We start from the raw sequence: 16,605 nt of genomic DNA on the forward strand, positions 1-16,605 counted from the left end.
CATGTTGGAAGTACATCGCCATTCTGTCATGCAGTGAAACATCTTGTAGTAACATTGGTAGAACATTACGTAGGAAATCAGCATACATTGCACCACTGAGATTCCCATCGATAAAATGGCGGCCAATTATCCTTCCTCCAATAATGACGCACCATACATTAACCCTCCAAGGTCGCTGATGTTCCACTTGTCGCAGCCATCTTGGATTTTCCGTTGCCTAATAGTGCATATTATGCCGGTTTACATTACCGCTGTTGGTGAATGACACTTCGTCGCTAAATAGAACGCGTGCAAATAATCTGTCATCGTCCCGTAATTTCTCTTGTGCCCAGTGGCAGAAGTGTACATGACGTTCATAGTCGTCGCCATGCAATTCCTGGTGCACAGAAATATGGTACGGGTGCAATCGATGTTGATGTAGCACTCTCAACGCCAACGTTTTTGAGATTCCCGATTCTCACGCAGTTTGTCTGCTACTGATGTGCGGATTAGCCGCGACAACAGGCTAAAACACCTACTTGAGCATCATCATTTGTTGCAGGTCGTAGTTGACGTTTCACAGGTGGCTGAACACTTCGTGTTACCTTAAATAACGTAACTATCCGGCGAACGGTCCGGACACTTGGATGATGTCGTCCAGGATACCGAGCAGCATACATAGCACACGCCCGTTGGGTATTTTGATCACAATAGCCATACATCAACACGATATCGACCTTTTCCGCAACTGGTAAACGGTCCATTTGTAAGTAGGCTGTTTAGGTTTTTATGTTGGTAACGTCACCTAGCGCTCTGTATGAAAAACACTGGCTGTGCTGTGTCAGCACCCTCCTCTATAGGAGGTGCTGGCTGTGTGCAGTCTGTGGCTGGTTTGCATTGTTGGAATTTGCTATTGTAGTGTTGGGCAGTTGGATGTGAACAGCGCGTAGCGTTGCGCAGTTGGAGGTGAGCTGCCAGCAGTGGTGGATGACGTTGCCAGAATTCTTAAATGTTTTGAATTTACGTGTAGTAATGAGCAGCTTATAGTCAAAATCATCATGTAGGTGAGTCGCATATCGGTCACTGTTAGTTGGTTTCGGCGGTTTCATCTCAAAATTCAGTGCGCCTTGCCAATTTCTTTCATAATTTCCGAAGTGCCCTGTGTTATTATTTTGTGACTTTTCCGTATTTCTAAGCCCCTCTTGCCGTGTTGAGGCGCGGATTCTCCTGTTTTTTTTCTCGCATATTCTGCGTGTACTTTGACTAACAAAAACGTGTGCAGTGAAATGAAACTTAATTTGAAGAACTGATGTCTACACAATTATAACATGAGAATACAATTACAAAGGTACAGAGAACAATATTAAAAAACATAATAACACAGATAACATTCTCAGTAATACAGGCTTTACAAAAGAATAGAAATAAACATATACATCAGTGTTACAGGAATTATGACATAAGTAAATACATAAAAGATCAGAATAACTTTCGAAACACCAACTTCACACGTGAGCATTAAAACAAAACAGAGTAAATAATGTCTAAACATCTTTACAAAGTAAATAACATATTATAAATGCAAATTATATTTGAGGATAACAGTATTCCTCATCATAGTGAATGTATCTTAGTATCAGAAAAAATTCTACAACATAAATCTTATTAGCTAAACACATAAAGAGAGGAAAACGCAAATACACAAGGGTACACAAACACATAGCGGAATAACACAAAAGGGAAGGACAGGGTTTGTTTTACTGCAGTATTTTGCAAACAAAACTTTCTTTACTTCTTGGAGATCTCCTTTCATTCACCGTTACTCCCAAAAAGTTCTATCTATACCTGTTGTTCCTAGACCCTACAGTTTTGTTCATATCTTCTTTCGAGATAATTATTCTTCTTCTTCATTGTACACTACTAATTAAAAAAAAAAACTTTTTTTCGTATAACTTCTCAATGCATTTCTTCCAATTCATCGCAACTCATTCTCTTATACAATTCAACACGGGTAATGTATCACGAAGCAAATACCGTCCGCACTGGCGGAATGTTACGTGATACCACGTACTTATACGTTTGTGGCTAATACAGCGCCATCTATCACAAAGCGAAAAAAGTGGTCCAACTAAAACATTCATATTTATTTACGTACTGCACGAATATGTAATAAAAAATGGGGGTTCCTATTTTTTAAAAACGCAGTTGATATCCGTTTGACGTATGGCAGCGCCATCTAGCGGGCCAACCATAGCGCCATCTGGTTTCCCCCTTCAAGCTAGACGAGTTACGTTCTCTGTAGTTTTTTCGTTTGACGCTTATTTCGCGAGATATTTGGCCCGGTCACTGTCAATGGACCACCCTGTATATGTGTTCCTACGAGCCACTGCGCTCCGGGGTACCAACGCCGGCCGACACGTCCGCCCTGTGACGACACCCACTGAGTGAGGGGAGCGACCTTGCGGCCACGCTGTCCGCCGTGGCCGGCAGTGACGACGCCGACCTTGACGGCTCGCGGACCGTGCCGTGCCAGGCACCCACCGCCACGCCCCTCCTGGGGAGCCGCCCCCGAGACGGGCAGGTACCGTTCTGTCTCGCCGTAAGCGCTGCTACGCAGTTGATCAGTCCTCGAATAGACGGCTGCAAACCTTCACGGCGTGATGAAACCGCCTCCCATAAGCATCTACGGCGTGTCCGGCAAGTTCCCGCACCTCTGCTGAGTTGCTCAGAAAGCAGAGAATTTTGCACAGTCGTTTTAAACGTACTCAGTGCCCCGCTGACAAACAGAGATTATGCGAAATGAAAGCAGCTGTCAGAAGGACAATGAGAGATTCTTTTAACGAATTTGAAAGCAATATTTTACCTGCAGATTATAAAAGTAACCCCAAAAAATTCTGGTCGTACGTAAAATCTATGAACGCTACAAATAATTCAGTACCTTCTCTTGCTGACAGTACGGGTAATGTAACTGATGATGATAAACAGAAGGCCGAAATTCTAAACCTAGCTTTCAAAAAAAAAAAAATGGCTCTGAGCACTATGGGACTTAACTTCTGAGGTCATCAGTCGCCTAGAACTCAGAACTAATTAAACCTAACTAACCTAAGGACATCACACACACCAATATCCTAGGCAGGATTCGAACCTGCGGCCGTAGCGGTCGCTCGGTTCCAGACTGTAGCGCCTAGAACTGCACGGCCACTACGGCCGGCCCTAGCTTTCAAAAACTCGTTTACGGTAGAGGACTGCAGCACCATTCCCCCTTTCAATTATCGAACAAACGAAAGGATGGCTGACATAGTGTTTAGTGTATCTGGGGTTATAAAACAGTTAAGATCCTTAGACGCCAGGCAGGCATCTGGCCCAGACGGTATCCCTGTAAGATTATATGTTGACTATGCTGCAAACGTAGCACCACTTTTATCCATCATCTATCAGAGATCATTGGAACAGCGGCAAGTTCCACGGAACTGGAAGAAGGCCCAGGTCCTAGCAATCTATAAAAATGGTAGAAAATCGGATGCACATAATTACCGGCCAATTTCACTGACATCGATTTGTTGTAGAATCATGAAAAATATTTTGTGTTCAGACATAATGACCTTTCTGGACTCTGAGAAGCTCATCTGCAGAAACTAGCAAGGTTTTAGGAAACAGCGGTCATGCGAGACACAGCTGGCCCTCTTTGTGCGTGATATACAACAGGCTCTAGATACCGACTCCCAGGTTGATGCCATATTTCTCGACTTTCGAAAGGCGTTCGACTCAGTTCCGCACTGTCGCTTGCTCCAAAAAGTGCGCGCTTACGGTCTATCCGATGACATACGCGGTTGGATAGAAAGTTTTCTAACAGACAGAGAGCAGTATGTCGTCCTGAACGGCGTGACTTCAAAAGAAACAAGCGTAACTTCAGGTGTGCCCCAGAGCAGCGTAATAGGTCCTCTGCTTTTTACGATTTGCATAAACGATCTGGTTGATGGTATTGACAGCGGCCTGAGACTGTTTGCCGATGATGCTGTAGTCTACAGGAAAGTAATATCACACGAAAGTCGTGAATAAATCAATGAGGGTTTGCAGAAAATAAATGCGTGGTGTAATGACTGGCAGTTATCTCTCGGTATTAGTAAGTGTAACCTACTGCGTATAACAAGGCGAAAATTCCCATGAATAAATGCACAGTCTTTGGAAGCGGTAACGTTCGTCAAGCATCTGGGAGTGACTATTCGAAATGATCTCAAATGGAATGAAGTAACGGGTAAGGTGAACTCTAGATTGCGTTTTATTGGTAGAATCCTGAAGCGATGCAGTCCTTGATCAAAGGAAATTGCTTACAATACGTTAGTTCGTCCAGTCTTAGAGTATTGTTCGTCTATATGGGACCCTTACCAGTTGGGTCTGATTCAAGAGATTCAGAAGGTCCAAAGAAACGCGGCAAGGTTCGTGACTGGTACATTTAGCCATTGCGAGAGCGTTGCAAATCTCATAGAAAGTTCGAAGTGGGACACACTTGCAGTTAGACGGAGCGCTAAACAGAAGGGGCTGCTCACTAAATTCCGAAATCCGATCTTCACCGAGGATGTAGAGCTTATATTATTACAGCCAACTTTCAAATTGCGCAATGATCACCATTCAAAGATAAGGGAAATTAGGGCTCGTACTGAGGTGTTCAGACAGTCGTTTTTTCCTCGCGCGATCCGCGAGTGGAACAGACTGGGGGAAATATGACTTTGCCGCGAATTGTGCCCTCCGCCACACACCGCTTGGTGGCTAGCGGAGTATATATGTAGATGTAGATGTCACAAAACAGTACACTACCTGCTCGAAAGATCAGATCATGCAATATTAGATCGATACACTTTAACACACCGAGTATGGATTGGGGATTGGGGCGCCTTTTTTTTTATGTTCAAATGTGTGTGAATTTCTAAGAGACCAAACTGCTGAGGTCATCTGTACCTAGACTTACACACTACTTAAACTAACTTACGCTAAGACAACACACACACACCGATGCCCGAGGGAGGACTCGAACCTCCGGCGGGAGGAGCCGCGCGAACCGTGACATGGTGCCTCAAGCCATGCGGCGTCTATAGGTTTATTGGAGGGGGCACCGACAGGTAGTGTTGCGAAGTACTTTGGAACATGCTTTCTGAAAACTGTTTGAACCAGCTATACTACCGGCCGTTAAAATTCCCACACCACGAAGATGACGTGCTACAGACGCTAAATTTAACCGGCAGGAAAAAGATGCTGTGATATGCAAATGATTAGCTTTTCAGAGCATTCACACAAGGTTGGCGCCGGTAGCGACACTTAGAACGTGCCGACATGAGGAAAGTTTACAACCGATTTCTCATACACAAACAGCAGTTGACCCCCGTTGCCTGGTGAAACATTGTTGTGATGCCTCGTGTAAGGAGGAGTAATGCGTACCATCACGTTTCCGACTTTGATAAAGGTCGGATTGTAGCCTATCGCGATTGCGGTTTATCGTATCGCGACATTGCTGCTCGCGTTGGTGGAGATCCTATGACTGTTAGCAGAAGGCCGACCGGGATGGCCGAGCGGTTCTAGGCGCTACAGTAGGTTCGAATCCTGCCTCAGGCATGGATGCGTGTGATGTCCTTGGGTTAGGTTTAAGTAGTTCCAAGTTCTAGGGGACTGATGAGCTTAGAAGTTAAGTCCCATAGTGCTCAGAGCCATTCGAACCATTTTTTGTTAGCAGAATATGCAATCGGTGGGTTCAGGAGGGTAATACGGAACGCCGTGCTGGATCCCAACGGCCTCGTATCACTAGCAGTCGAGATGACAGGCGTCTTATCCGCATGGCTGTAACGGATCGTGCACCCACGTCTCCCAATCCCTGAGTCAACAGATGGGGACGTTTGCAAGACGACAACCATCTGTACGAACAGTTCGACGAAGTTTGCAGCAGCATGGACTATCAGCTCGTTGACCATGGCTGCGGTTAGCCCTGACGCCTGCGATGGTGTACTCAACGACAAACCTGGGTGCACGAATGGAAAAACGTCATTTTTTCGGATGAATCCAGGTTCTGTTTACAGCATCAAGATGGTCGCATCCGTGTTTTGCGACATCGCGGTGAACGCACATTGGAAGCGTGTCATCGTCATCGCCGTACTGGCGTATCACCCGGCGTGATGGTATGGGGTAACATTGGTTACACGTCTCGGTCACCTCTTGTTCGCACTGACGCCACTTTGAACAGTGGACGTTAGATTTCAGGTGTGCTACGACCCGTGGCTCTACCCTTCATTCGATCCCTGCGAAACCCTACATTTCAGCAGGATAATGCACGACCGCATGTTGCAGGTCCTGTACGGGCCTTTCTGGATACAGAAAATGTTCGACTGCTGTCCTGGCCAGCACATTCTCCAGATCTCTCACCAACTGAAAACGTCTGGTTAATGGTGACCGAGCAACTGGCTCGACACAATACGCCAGTCACTACTCTTGACGAACTGTGTTGAAGCTGCATGGGCAGCTGTACCTGTACACGCCATCCAAGCTCTGTTTGACTCAATGCCCAGGCGTATGAAGGCCGTTATTACAGCCAGAGGTGGTTTGTCTGGGTACGATTTCTCAAGATCTATGCACCCAAATTGCGTGAAAATGTAGTCACATGTCAGTTCTAGTATAATATATCTGTGCAATAAATACCCGTTTATCATCTGCATTTGTTCATATTGTAGCAATTTTTATGGTTAGTAGTGTACTTTGGAACATGCTTTCTGAAAACTGTTTGAAGCAGCTAGTTCAACAGCCCACATGCAATGACGATACGAGGGCCATTCACTAAACAGTGCAACTCTTTTTTCCGACAGCAGTTTGGTTTTAGTCAGGATTCCCCTTTCTTTTGGCTATGAAACCTTATTTCGACGTAATCTCCGTTCAATGCGACGGCCTAACGCCACCTTACTGGGAGTGCCACATGCCCGCAAGGTACCACTCTACTGGTAGACATTGGACCCAACGTCTGTCTGCATCAGTAACCTTCACATCATCCACGTACTGCTTGTCACACAATACATCTTTCATTGGGCCAGACAGATGGAAGTCGGAAGGTCAGAGATCAGGACGGAGAACAGTCCAATAAAGGTATGTGAGGTGCTCTGGGGTGCACAGGCTTATGTGAGGCATCGCATTGTCGTGGAGAAGGAGAAGTTCATTTCCATCGTTGCGGCAACGAACACGCTGAAATCATTTCTTCGATGTCCTGAGGATAGAACAACGCACTTCCGAGTTGACCGTATCACCATGAGGGAGGACGTCAAACAGAATAACCTCTTCAAAGCCCCAGCACATCATTGCCATGACTTTACCGACTGAGCGCGCAGGTTTGAACTTTTACTTCGGAGAAGAGGTGGTTTCTGGTTCGAAGAAATGAGCCCTTGTTTCATAGCCCGTGAAGACGTTCATCAAAAAATTGTCATGACTAGCTTCATAACACGCAAGTGATTCCTCACAGATGGGCCTTCGTTGCTCTTTACAGTCTCGCGTGAAACCCAGCGAGCACACAGCTGAGTACCCCAACTGGTGGACGAGTGTGTCGGCACTACCAACAGAGGCGTCCAGCTGTGCAGCGAGGTGTTCAACTGTGGCCCGACGGTCACCTCAAATGAGACTGTCCGCACGTTGCAACATCACAGCAGTCGCAGCTGTGCGCGGCCGATCGGCACGCGGGTGACCAGACAGGTTTGCACGACCCCGTTGTGATGATGACAGACAGCTCGCACAGTGACTCACCGTGCTTTTGTTCACTGCCAATCTCCGTAGACTTTCTGCAAGCGCCAATGAATATCTGCGATACTCTGGTTTTCCTACAAAACTGCTGCCTGCTTGGAACGCACATCCGTTGTAGACGCCGTTTTGAATGTTCAAATGTGTGTGAATTCCTAAGGGGCGAAACTGCTGAGGTCATCGGTCCCTAGACTTATACACTACTTAAACTAACTTATGCTAAGAATAGCACACGGCACGCCGTTTTCAAGGCTTCTTCTAGCGCCGCCTCCCGTCCGAACTTCATGAAAGTATAGGGGATGAAGTGGGAGTATTCCACGATGTCCCACAACAAATTTCGCATTTTTTCAACCGAAATTGGTCCAGAAAAAAAACATTGAACACATCCGTATTTTAGTCCTTGTAGCTGCAAACAGTCATGACCTTCCAGAACGAGACTTCCGCTCTGCAGCGGAGCGCGCGCTGATGTGAAACTTCCTGGCAGATTAAAACTGTGTGCCCGACCGAGACTCGAACTCGGGACCTTTGCCTTTCGCGGGCAAGTGCTCTATCAACTGAGCTACCGAAGCACGACTCACGCCCGGTACTCACAGCTTTACTTCTGCCAGTACCTCGTCTCCTACCTTCCAAACTTTACAGAAGCTCTCCTGCGAACCTTGCAGAACTAGCACTCCTGAAAGAAAGGATATTGCGGAGACATGGCTTAGCCACAGCCTGGGGGATGTTTCCAGAATGAGACTTCCACTCTGCAGCGGAGTGCGCGCTGATATGAAACTTCCTGGCAGATTAAAACTGTGTGCTCTTGGTAGAGCACTTGCCCGCGAAAGGCAAAGGTCCCGAGTTCGAGTCTCGGTCGGGCACACAGTTTTAATCGCCAGGAAGTTTCAGTCATGACCTTACTTACGCTGCCAGTATAGGGAGGGGAATTAGTGATCATTAGTGAACAGAAGTGATTTCTGACGTTCCCCAAGGTAGTGTTATAAGCCCTTTGCTCCTTCTTATCTATATAAACGATTTGGGAGACAATCTGAGCAGCCGTCTTTGCTTGTTTGCAGATGACGCTGTCGTTTATCGACTAATAAAGTCATGAGTAGATCAAAACAAACTGCAAAACGATTTAGAAAAAGATATCTGAATGGTGCGAAAAGTGGCAGTTGAACGTAAATAACGATAAGTGTGAGGTCATCCACGTGAATGCTAAAAGGAACTCGTTAAACTTCGGTTACACGATAAATCAGTCTAATCCAAAAGCCGTAAATTCAACTAAATACCTAGCTATTTCAATTACGAAAAACTTAAGTTGGAAGGAACGCATAGAAAATGTTGTGGGGAAGGCTAACCAAAGACTGTGTTTTATTGGCAGGACACTTAGCAAATGTAACAGACCTACTAAGGAGTCTGCCTACACTACGCTTGTCCGTCCTCTTTTAGAATACTGCTGCGCGGTGTGGAATCCTTATCAGATAGGACCGACGGAGTACATCGAAAAAGTTCAAAGAAATGCAGCACGTTTTGTATTATCGTGAAATATGGGAGAGAGTGTCACAGAAATGATACAGGATTTGGGTTCGAAATCATTAAAAGAAAGACGTTTTTCGTTGCGACGGAAGCTTCTCACGAAATTCAAATCACCAACTTTCCCCTCCGAATGCGAAAATATTTTGTTGGCACCGACCTACATAGGGAGGAACGATCACCACCATAAAATAAGGGAAATCAGAGCTCATACGGAAAGATATAGATGTTTATTCTCTCCGCGCGCTGTACGAGATTGGAATAATAGAGAATTGTGAAGGTGGTTCGTTGAACCCTCTGCCAGGCACTTGAATGTGATTTGCAGAGTATCCATGTAGATGTAGATAATATCATCATAGCGACGATTATTACTAAAGCTAATAAATCACTCGAGAAGGCTAGAAGCGTACTTTTAACAGAGAGAGCAGATAAGAAGTTGCTAGCATCCCATTTAGACAATGAATTGAGATCATTTAGAGGAATCAAGGCCAAAGTTTAAACTGATTGTAACTCTCGCTCTGGAGGAGTATGGCCCAAGTAAGTGGATTAAAGACTGTTCAATAACAATGCAGAAAATGTTGCGGAAAGCAAAGACTGTTGCACTCTCGTTTCGCAACACAACGCGTAAATGAGGACAGGCAAAAGCTAGTAGATAATCGGGTGTTTATAAAAAGATCGATGCTCGGAGCATACAACAATACCACCGCCATACAAATGGTTCAAATGGCTCTGAGCATTATGGACTTAATATCTGAGGTCATCAGTCCCCTACAACTTAGAACTACTTAAACCTAACTAACCTAAGGACAGCACACACATCCACGCCCGAGGCAGGATTCGAATCTGCGACCGCAGCGGTTCCACGGTTCCAGACTGAAGCGCTTAGAAGTGCTCGGCCACTCCGCCACCGTCATACCTTAGCAAAGGATCTAGCCGAGAAACCGAGAAAATTCTGGTCCAGTTACTGGTTGACCAATCTGGTGTGGCAACAGAAGATAGCCAGCCGTTGTGGCCGAGCGGTTCTAGGCGCTTCAGTCTGGAACCGCACGACTGCTACTGTCGCAGGTTCGAATCCTGCCTCGGGCATGGATGTGTGTGATGTCCTTAGGTTAGTTAGGTTTAAGTAGTTCTAAGTTGTAGGGGACTGATGATCTCAGAAGTTAAGTCACATGTGCTCAGAGCCATTTGAACCATTTTTTTTTTTAACCAATAGAAGATAAACTCCCCAGCGGACAGTCCAAGGTGTTCCCATGCTGACTTAACGACAGCGTCAGTTACAATTGTAAGGGGCACGGTCTCATCGAGATTGGGCCGTGGATCAATGGAAACGTGTCACACGGTCGAGTAAATGATATCTCTTGTCAAACCAGGTCACAGTCTGGATACGCCGACATTCAAGCAACCAGCTGCTTGAGACACGCGCTGCACCACGGATGCAGGACGGAGGGGACAGAATTGTGCTGTGGGGGACATTCACCCCGGCTTCCATACGCCTGTGGTAGTAATCGAAAGCATCAAGACGAATATGGACAGAGTGAACATTATTGCAGACCACTGACATCGCTTCATGCTTGAGATCACCTACGACGGCGAAGGCATCTTTCAGCAGGATAACTGGCTGTGCAACAAGGCCAGAATAGTGCTACAGTGGTTTGAGGAGCATGATAATGGGACACTATCAGTCGCCAACACCACGCCCACTAACCATCATACTGTGTTTTAAGGCAGTTGGCCGTACGTGCATGTGGGCTGCCACATACTTCTCGAAATTCGCAGATGATGTTGTCTGTAGGACTGTTTGAACGCCAGAAGATTGGTTTGAATCTAAATAAATATAACACACTGCGCATCAACAGAAAAAGGTATCCACTATTGTTAGATCACGAGGGACATTCAGTAAGTAATTGAACACTCCTTTTCTGAAAGTATGTTGGTTTCATCAGGAGAAAGAAAACTGGCGTTCTACGAGTCGGAGCGTGGAATGTCAGATCCCTTAATCGGGCCGGTAGGTTAGAAAATTTAAAAAGGGAAATGGATAGGTTAAAGTTAGATATAGTGGGAATTAGTGAAGTTCGGTGGCAGGAGGAACAAGACTTCTTTTCAGGTGAAAACAGGGTTATAAATACCAAATCAAACAGGGGTAATGCAGGAGTAGGTTTAATAATGAATACAAAAATAGGAATGCGGATAAGCTACTACAAACAACATAGTGAACGCATTATTGTGGTCAAGATGGATACGAAGCCCTCGCCTACCTACCTCCGCAGATGACGAAGAGATTGCTGAATTGTATGATGAGATAAAAGAAATTATTCAGATAGTGATGGGAGATGAAAACTTAATATTCGTGGGTGACTGGAATCCGATAGTAGGAAAAGGAAGAGAAAGAAACGTACTAAGTGAATGTGCACTGGGGATAAGGAATGAAAGAGGAAACCGCCTGGTAGAATTTTGCACAGAGCACAACTTAATCATAGCTAACACTTGGTTCAAGAATCATGAAAGAAGGTTGTATACATAGAAGAAGCCTGGAGATACTGACAGGTTTCAGATAGATTATATAATGGTAAGACAGAGATTTAGGAACCAGGTTTTAGATTGTAAGACATTTCCAGATGCAGATATGGACTCTGACCACAATCTATTGGTTATGAACTGTAGATTAAAACTGAAGAAACTGCAAAAAGGTGGGAAATTAAGGAGATGGGACCTGGATAAACTGACAGAACCAGAGGTTGTAGACAGTTTCTGGGGGAGCATTAGGGAACGATTGACAAGAATGAGGGAAAGAAATACAGTCGAAGAAGAATGGGTAGCTTTGAGAGATGAAATAGTGAAGGCAGCAGAGGATCAAGTAGGTAAAAAGACGAGGGCTAATGCAAATCCTTGGGTAACAGAAGAGATATTGAATTTGATTGATGAAAGGCGGGATTCCAATACAACATATTATTCCCCACTCTTTAGGCCATGGAACCCTATTTTTCAACATAATCTCCGTTCAATACGAAGGCCTTAACGCCACTTTACTGGGAGGGCCTATATGCCCGCATAGTACCACTCTACTAACGACGTTGGAGCCGACGTCCTGCTGAAACAAAAACCTCTCTGTTATTCTGTTATCTACGTACTGCTTCCTGCGGAGTGTGTCCTTCATTGGGATGAACAGATGGCAGTTGGAAGGTGCGAGGTCTGGGCTATAGGTGAATCAGGAAGCACAGCCCAATGAAGTTCTGTGAGCTTCTCTCGGATGTGCAGACTGTGTGAGGACTTGCGTTGCCATGGAGAAGTAGTTCATTTGCATTTTTGTAGCAACGAGCACGCTGGAGTCGATTCTTCCATTTCCTGAGGGTATCACAATACACTTCCGTTGCACCATGAGAGAGAACAGACAGAAAATCCCTTCAGAGTCCCAGAAGACCATCTCCGTGAGATGTCCGCCCCCAGTGGCTGAGTGGTGCCGGCACGGTAGCTGAGCGTGTTCAATCACAGGGTTAGCTGCCCTCTGTAATAAAAAACTGAGTCAACAGCTCAACACTGAACTTGAACTGGTGTCCTGGGACATCCACACCAAACAAATGCAACGAACAACATCGAACAAAATGAGAAAAAGAAAGTGGTCAGCACGACAGATCCGATGAAGCCATGTACCCAGATTATCAATAAGTCAGTGTGCAATCTGGTGGTGGCTTCATAATGCTGTGGGCTGTGTTTACACGGAATGGGCTGGGTCTTCTGGTCCACTGAACTGATCATTGACTGGGCTCAATATTTCTGCAGAGGACTTGTCGAGTCCACGACACATCGAGTTTCTGTGTTACGCTGGGCAAAAGGAGGTCTAAAATATTAGAACATGTCCCACAACTTTTGTTACCTCAGTGTATAGTAGACTTCCAAACAACTACAGGAAACTCTGACTCACAACGCATTGCTAAATTTACACTGTGAGCAATTATAGACACCCTCTCTGGCATTAGGTAGGAATTGTATGCACTTTATTTAAAACAAGCTCAGATGTGAGGTAGAGACACATGCATTGCCATATCCTTGCTCAGGAGTGCTCTGCAGGGGTCTAGTGTCTAGACATGGGTCATCATCCCGCGACAGCATCTGTGTGTGATTGTTTGGTATCCACCTGACACCCCTGTGCCTTGCATACATATACGAGTATATCATAATAGCTTCTGGCCAGGGAATCACACTTTGCCGGAAGCGTGCGCGCGCACGCATGCACGCGCACCTGCCCCCCCCCCCCCCCTCCAACACACACACACACATAGAGAGAGAGAGAGAGAGAGAGAGAGAGAGAGAGAGAGAGAGAGGTGGAAGGGAGTTAGATGGAGAATAGTTGCTCCCTTTGTTGCACCTGAGATGGCTAACATCACAGCTAACATAACCATCACAGCTAAAGACCTACCTCCAGCTGTGATAAGGCCAACAGGCATACCCAGAAGCAGACAGCAGTAGAGAAGAATGCAGTCTGTATTAACTGCCCGAATACCATCACATTAACTGCTCAAATATTATTCCATGTGTCTCTCATTATAATTTTCGTGACAAGGGATGAACATTTTGTCTCACAATCTATTAAACCTAGACTGTCTTCTGTAGGTGATTACGTCAGCTGACCCTTTGCTGCACAAAACAACATACTTTTCCAACACCATATTTTGGACAGGGCCAGCTTGTTGACATGTTCAGTCATTGGAATGATAGTCTAGTTCCTTGTACTATTCACTATCAGAGCACTTCTTGCTTTTTCTACCATTTCTTTGGAATTGACATCACTTAGGTTGTGTATGTTTTGCTTAAATTTAAACCCAAAATCCCATTCTATAAAAGGATGGGGTGTGGGATATGGGTTTACATTAAATCACAAGATCTGTGTTTTATAATTGCTCATAGTTGTCCCTGCTGCTTCTTTGTAACTGTCCATTATGTCTGAGATATTCATGATGTCTATGGGTTCTGTAAGTATGTAGTATTGTGACATCATCAGTGCAGGTATTGATGGGACACTGTCATGCACCAACAGGTAATCTTAGTATAGAGGCACTGACTGTATGAATTAATGGTTCTAGAGAAATATGAACATTATAAGTGACAAAAGACAACCCTGTCTGACAGTAGATTGGACTGGGAATGCTTCCATAACCTGTCCATTTATTTGCACTTTGGAAAGGATTTACTATTGTTTTGGTAGCAGAGAATCTGTTGTTTCATGTGGAAATCTGAAATGCTGTAACACATTCCGCATATACTGATGACTGATTTTATCAAAGGCTTTCTATAAATTGATATTCAGCAGCCCTAATGTTTGTGCCTGATGCTGCCATGAGAAGAAGGTTGTCCATTTATTAAACAAATGCCATCTATGATTCTTTTGATGGGTATGTTACACATCTTTTCCTGTCCAAGGAAGTCTGGAAGGGTTTGTCTTCATCTTGCAGCTCTGACACGAGATGTGATTTTTGAGTTCATGCTCAACAATGTTATTGGCGTGAAATCCATTATCCTTTGTAGTTTTTCCTAGCTACTTCCATGGACTTTTTCTGAAGATTGGTGAGAAAGTTTTACAAAACTCAGAGGGACTACCATCTACTCTGGGGTTCCTGTGCTTTGGCACGATTCCTTTCGTTTTCATCTTCAGATATTGGTTCTGACAAAGTAGTAACACTTTTGTGTGAACACACACACAGTAACAGCAATTTATTTTTTACTTTTTTATTTTTTATTTTTTTATGTTTTTTTAATATCATCAGACTGTTGTGATCCACACAGCCTTTGGAAATGACCTCCTAATGGCTAACATATTTGTTCCCATCTGCAGGCGGAATTACTTCTGTACCTCTGTTTACATCTTTTTTCTTCTTTTGTAAATGCTTCACTTATCCAATAAATGCCCACAGTCGTCGAATGTGATAATTTTCTCTTCTAATTCACCTTCCAGCAGCTCTGAAATATTCTTTCTTAATTTTTTTTTTAAATTGTTTGCTCAATCTTGCCCGTTATCTAGTTTTGCTCACTCTTCACAGGTTGCGACTGAACAAAAATGTTATTTGATAAAAAAAAAATGGAGTTTACACATTTTTTCATATATCATTATTAATTGTTTATTGGTGAATTAATGAACGTCCGAGTAAGACCTTAAACTATACCAGAGCAGTATCTCATGTTATGTATCATGTTAACTTCTGGAAAAGTTGGTAAATATATCAAAGTTCATTTAGGGCAAGTTTAAAGTTCCACAATTGTGGACCAGTTAAATTACGAGTACAGGTCACTCACAAATAATTACAGTAAACTTTTAAAGTTCAGACTAGTTCACTTAATATGAGATATTCAACACTTAGAAAAATTTACACACACTCGAGATTCAACTTGCTTGTCACGCTTATATACTCTGCTACATCTCAAAGCTGACTGCTCGAGGAATGCCAAATGAAGAACCTCGTGCAAGATGGCTGCCAATTAACTTGTAAACAGAAAGTGAAAGTAGATAATGGGGATAACTGAGCAAGTGCTTTAAAAAATTCAAAAAGACAATTTTAGACTTGTGGAAAAGTTAGCGAAAGGAGAAAATATACAGTAGTGACTAACTTTTCTCCAGAGGAGGAGTGTTTGCTTAGTGTACTTTTCAATAAAACTGTTCCACATTGTTTACCTGGGCTGTGTTCTCATTGCACCTCAACTGGTGCAAGACTTATCAACAGTGGCAGCCACAGCCCTAAAGGTCGGAATTGGAACAGACGTTCAGTATTCTCTGTACCCTTCTGCCATTCTTTACACCTTACAGCCCATTGCTCAAATTTGTTCCAGCACTAACAAGTCCTGTGGTTTGCTCTGTCATCATGTGAGTGGGTGCCCATGTTCCTCTAGTGATGAGTTTTGGGGCCTCAATGCTATACAAGGACTACGCCACTTTCCACAGGCTCAGCAGTTTACATTTTACAGTCTCCAGTTCATTTCTTTTCTAATGACTTCCCATTGAATCAGTTATTAGGCTTCTTCCCACTCCATTCATGTATGGAACAGCAAGAATCGTTGCTTAAATGCCTCAGTGCATGGTGTATATTCTGAGTGAAATTACTTTCATATTTTTTTTACATTTCAGTGAGTCTAGTGGTAGCGACCAGCCATAATCCACCTGTAGTTCTTTTTCGAGCACCATGTACTTGTCATGTTCCAATGCTCCAATACCTTGTGAAGTGTGACTAGCTGCACACTAGCACCACTGCCCCCCCCTCCCCCCACTACAATCTGTTAATCACAAAGCAATTTTAATCAGGGTCCCTGTGGGAGTGATACATAGGAAGTTGTATATATTCCTTGATTCCTTGTTTAAAACTGGTT

The sequence above is a fragment of the Schistocerca americana genome, chromosome 9 (genome assembly GCF_021461395.2).
Source record: "Schistocerca americana isolate TAMUIC-IGC-003095 chromosome 9, iqSchAmer2.1, whole genome shotgun sequence".
In the NCBI taxonomy this organism is placed as follows: domain Eukaryota; kingdom Metazoa; phylum Arthropoda; class Insecta; order Orthoptera; family Acrididae; genus Schistocerca; species Schistocerca americana.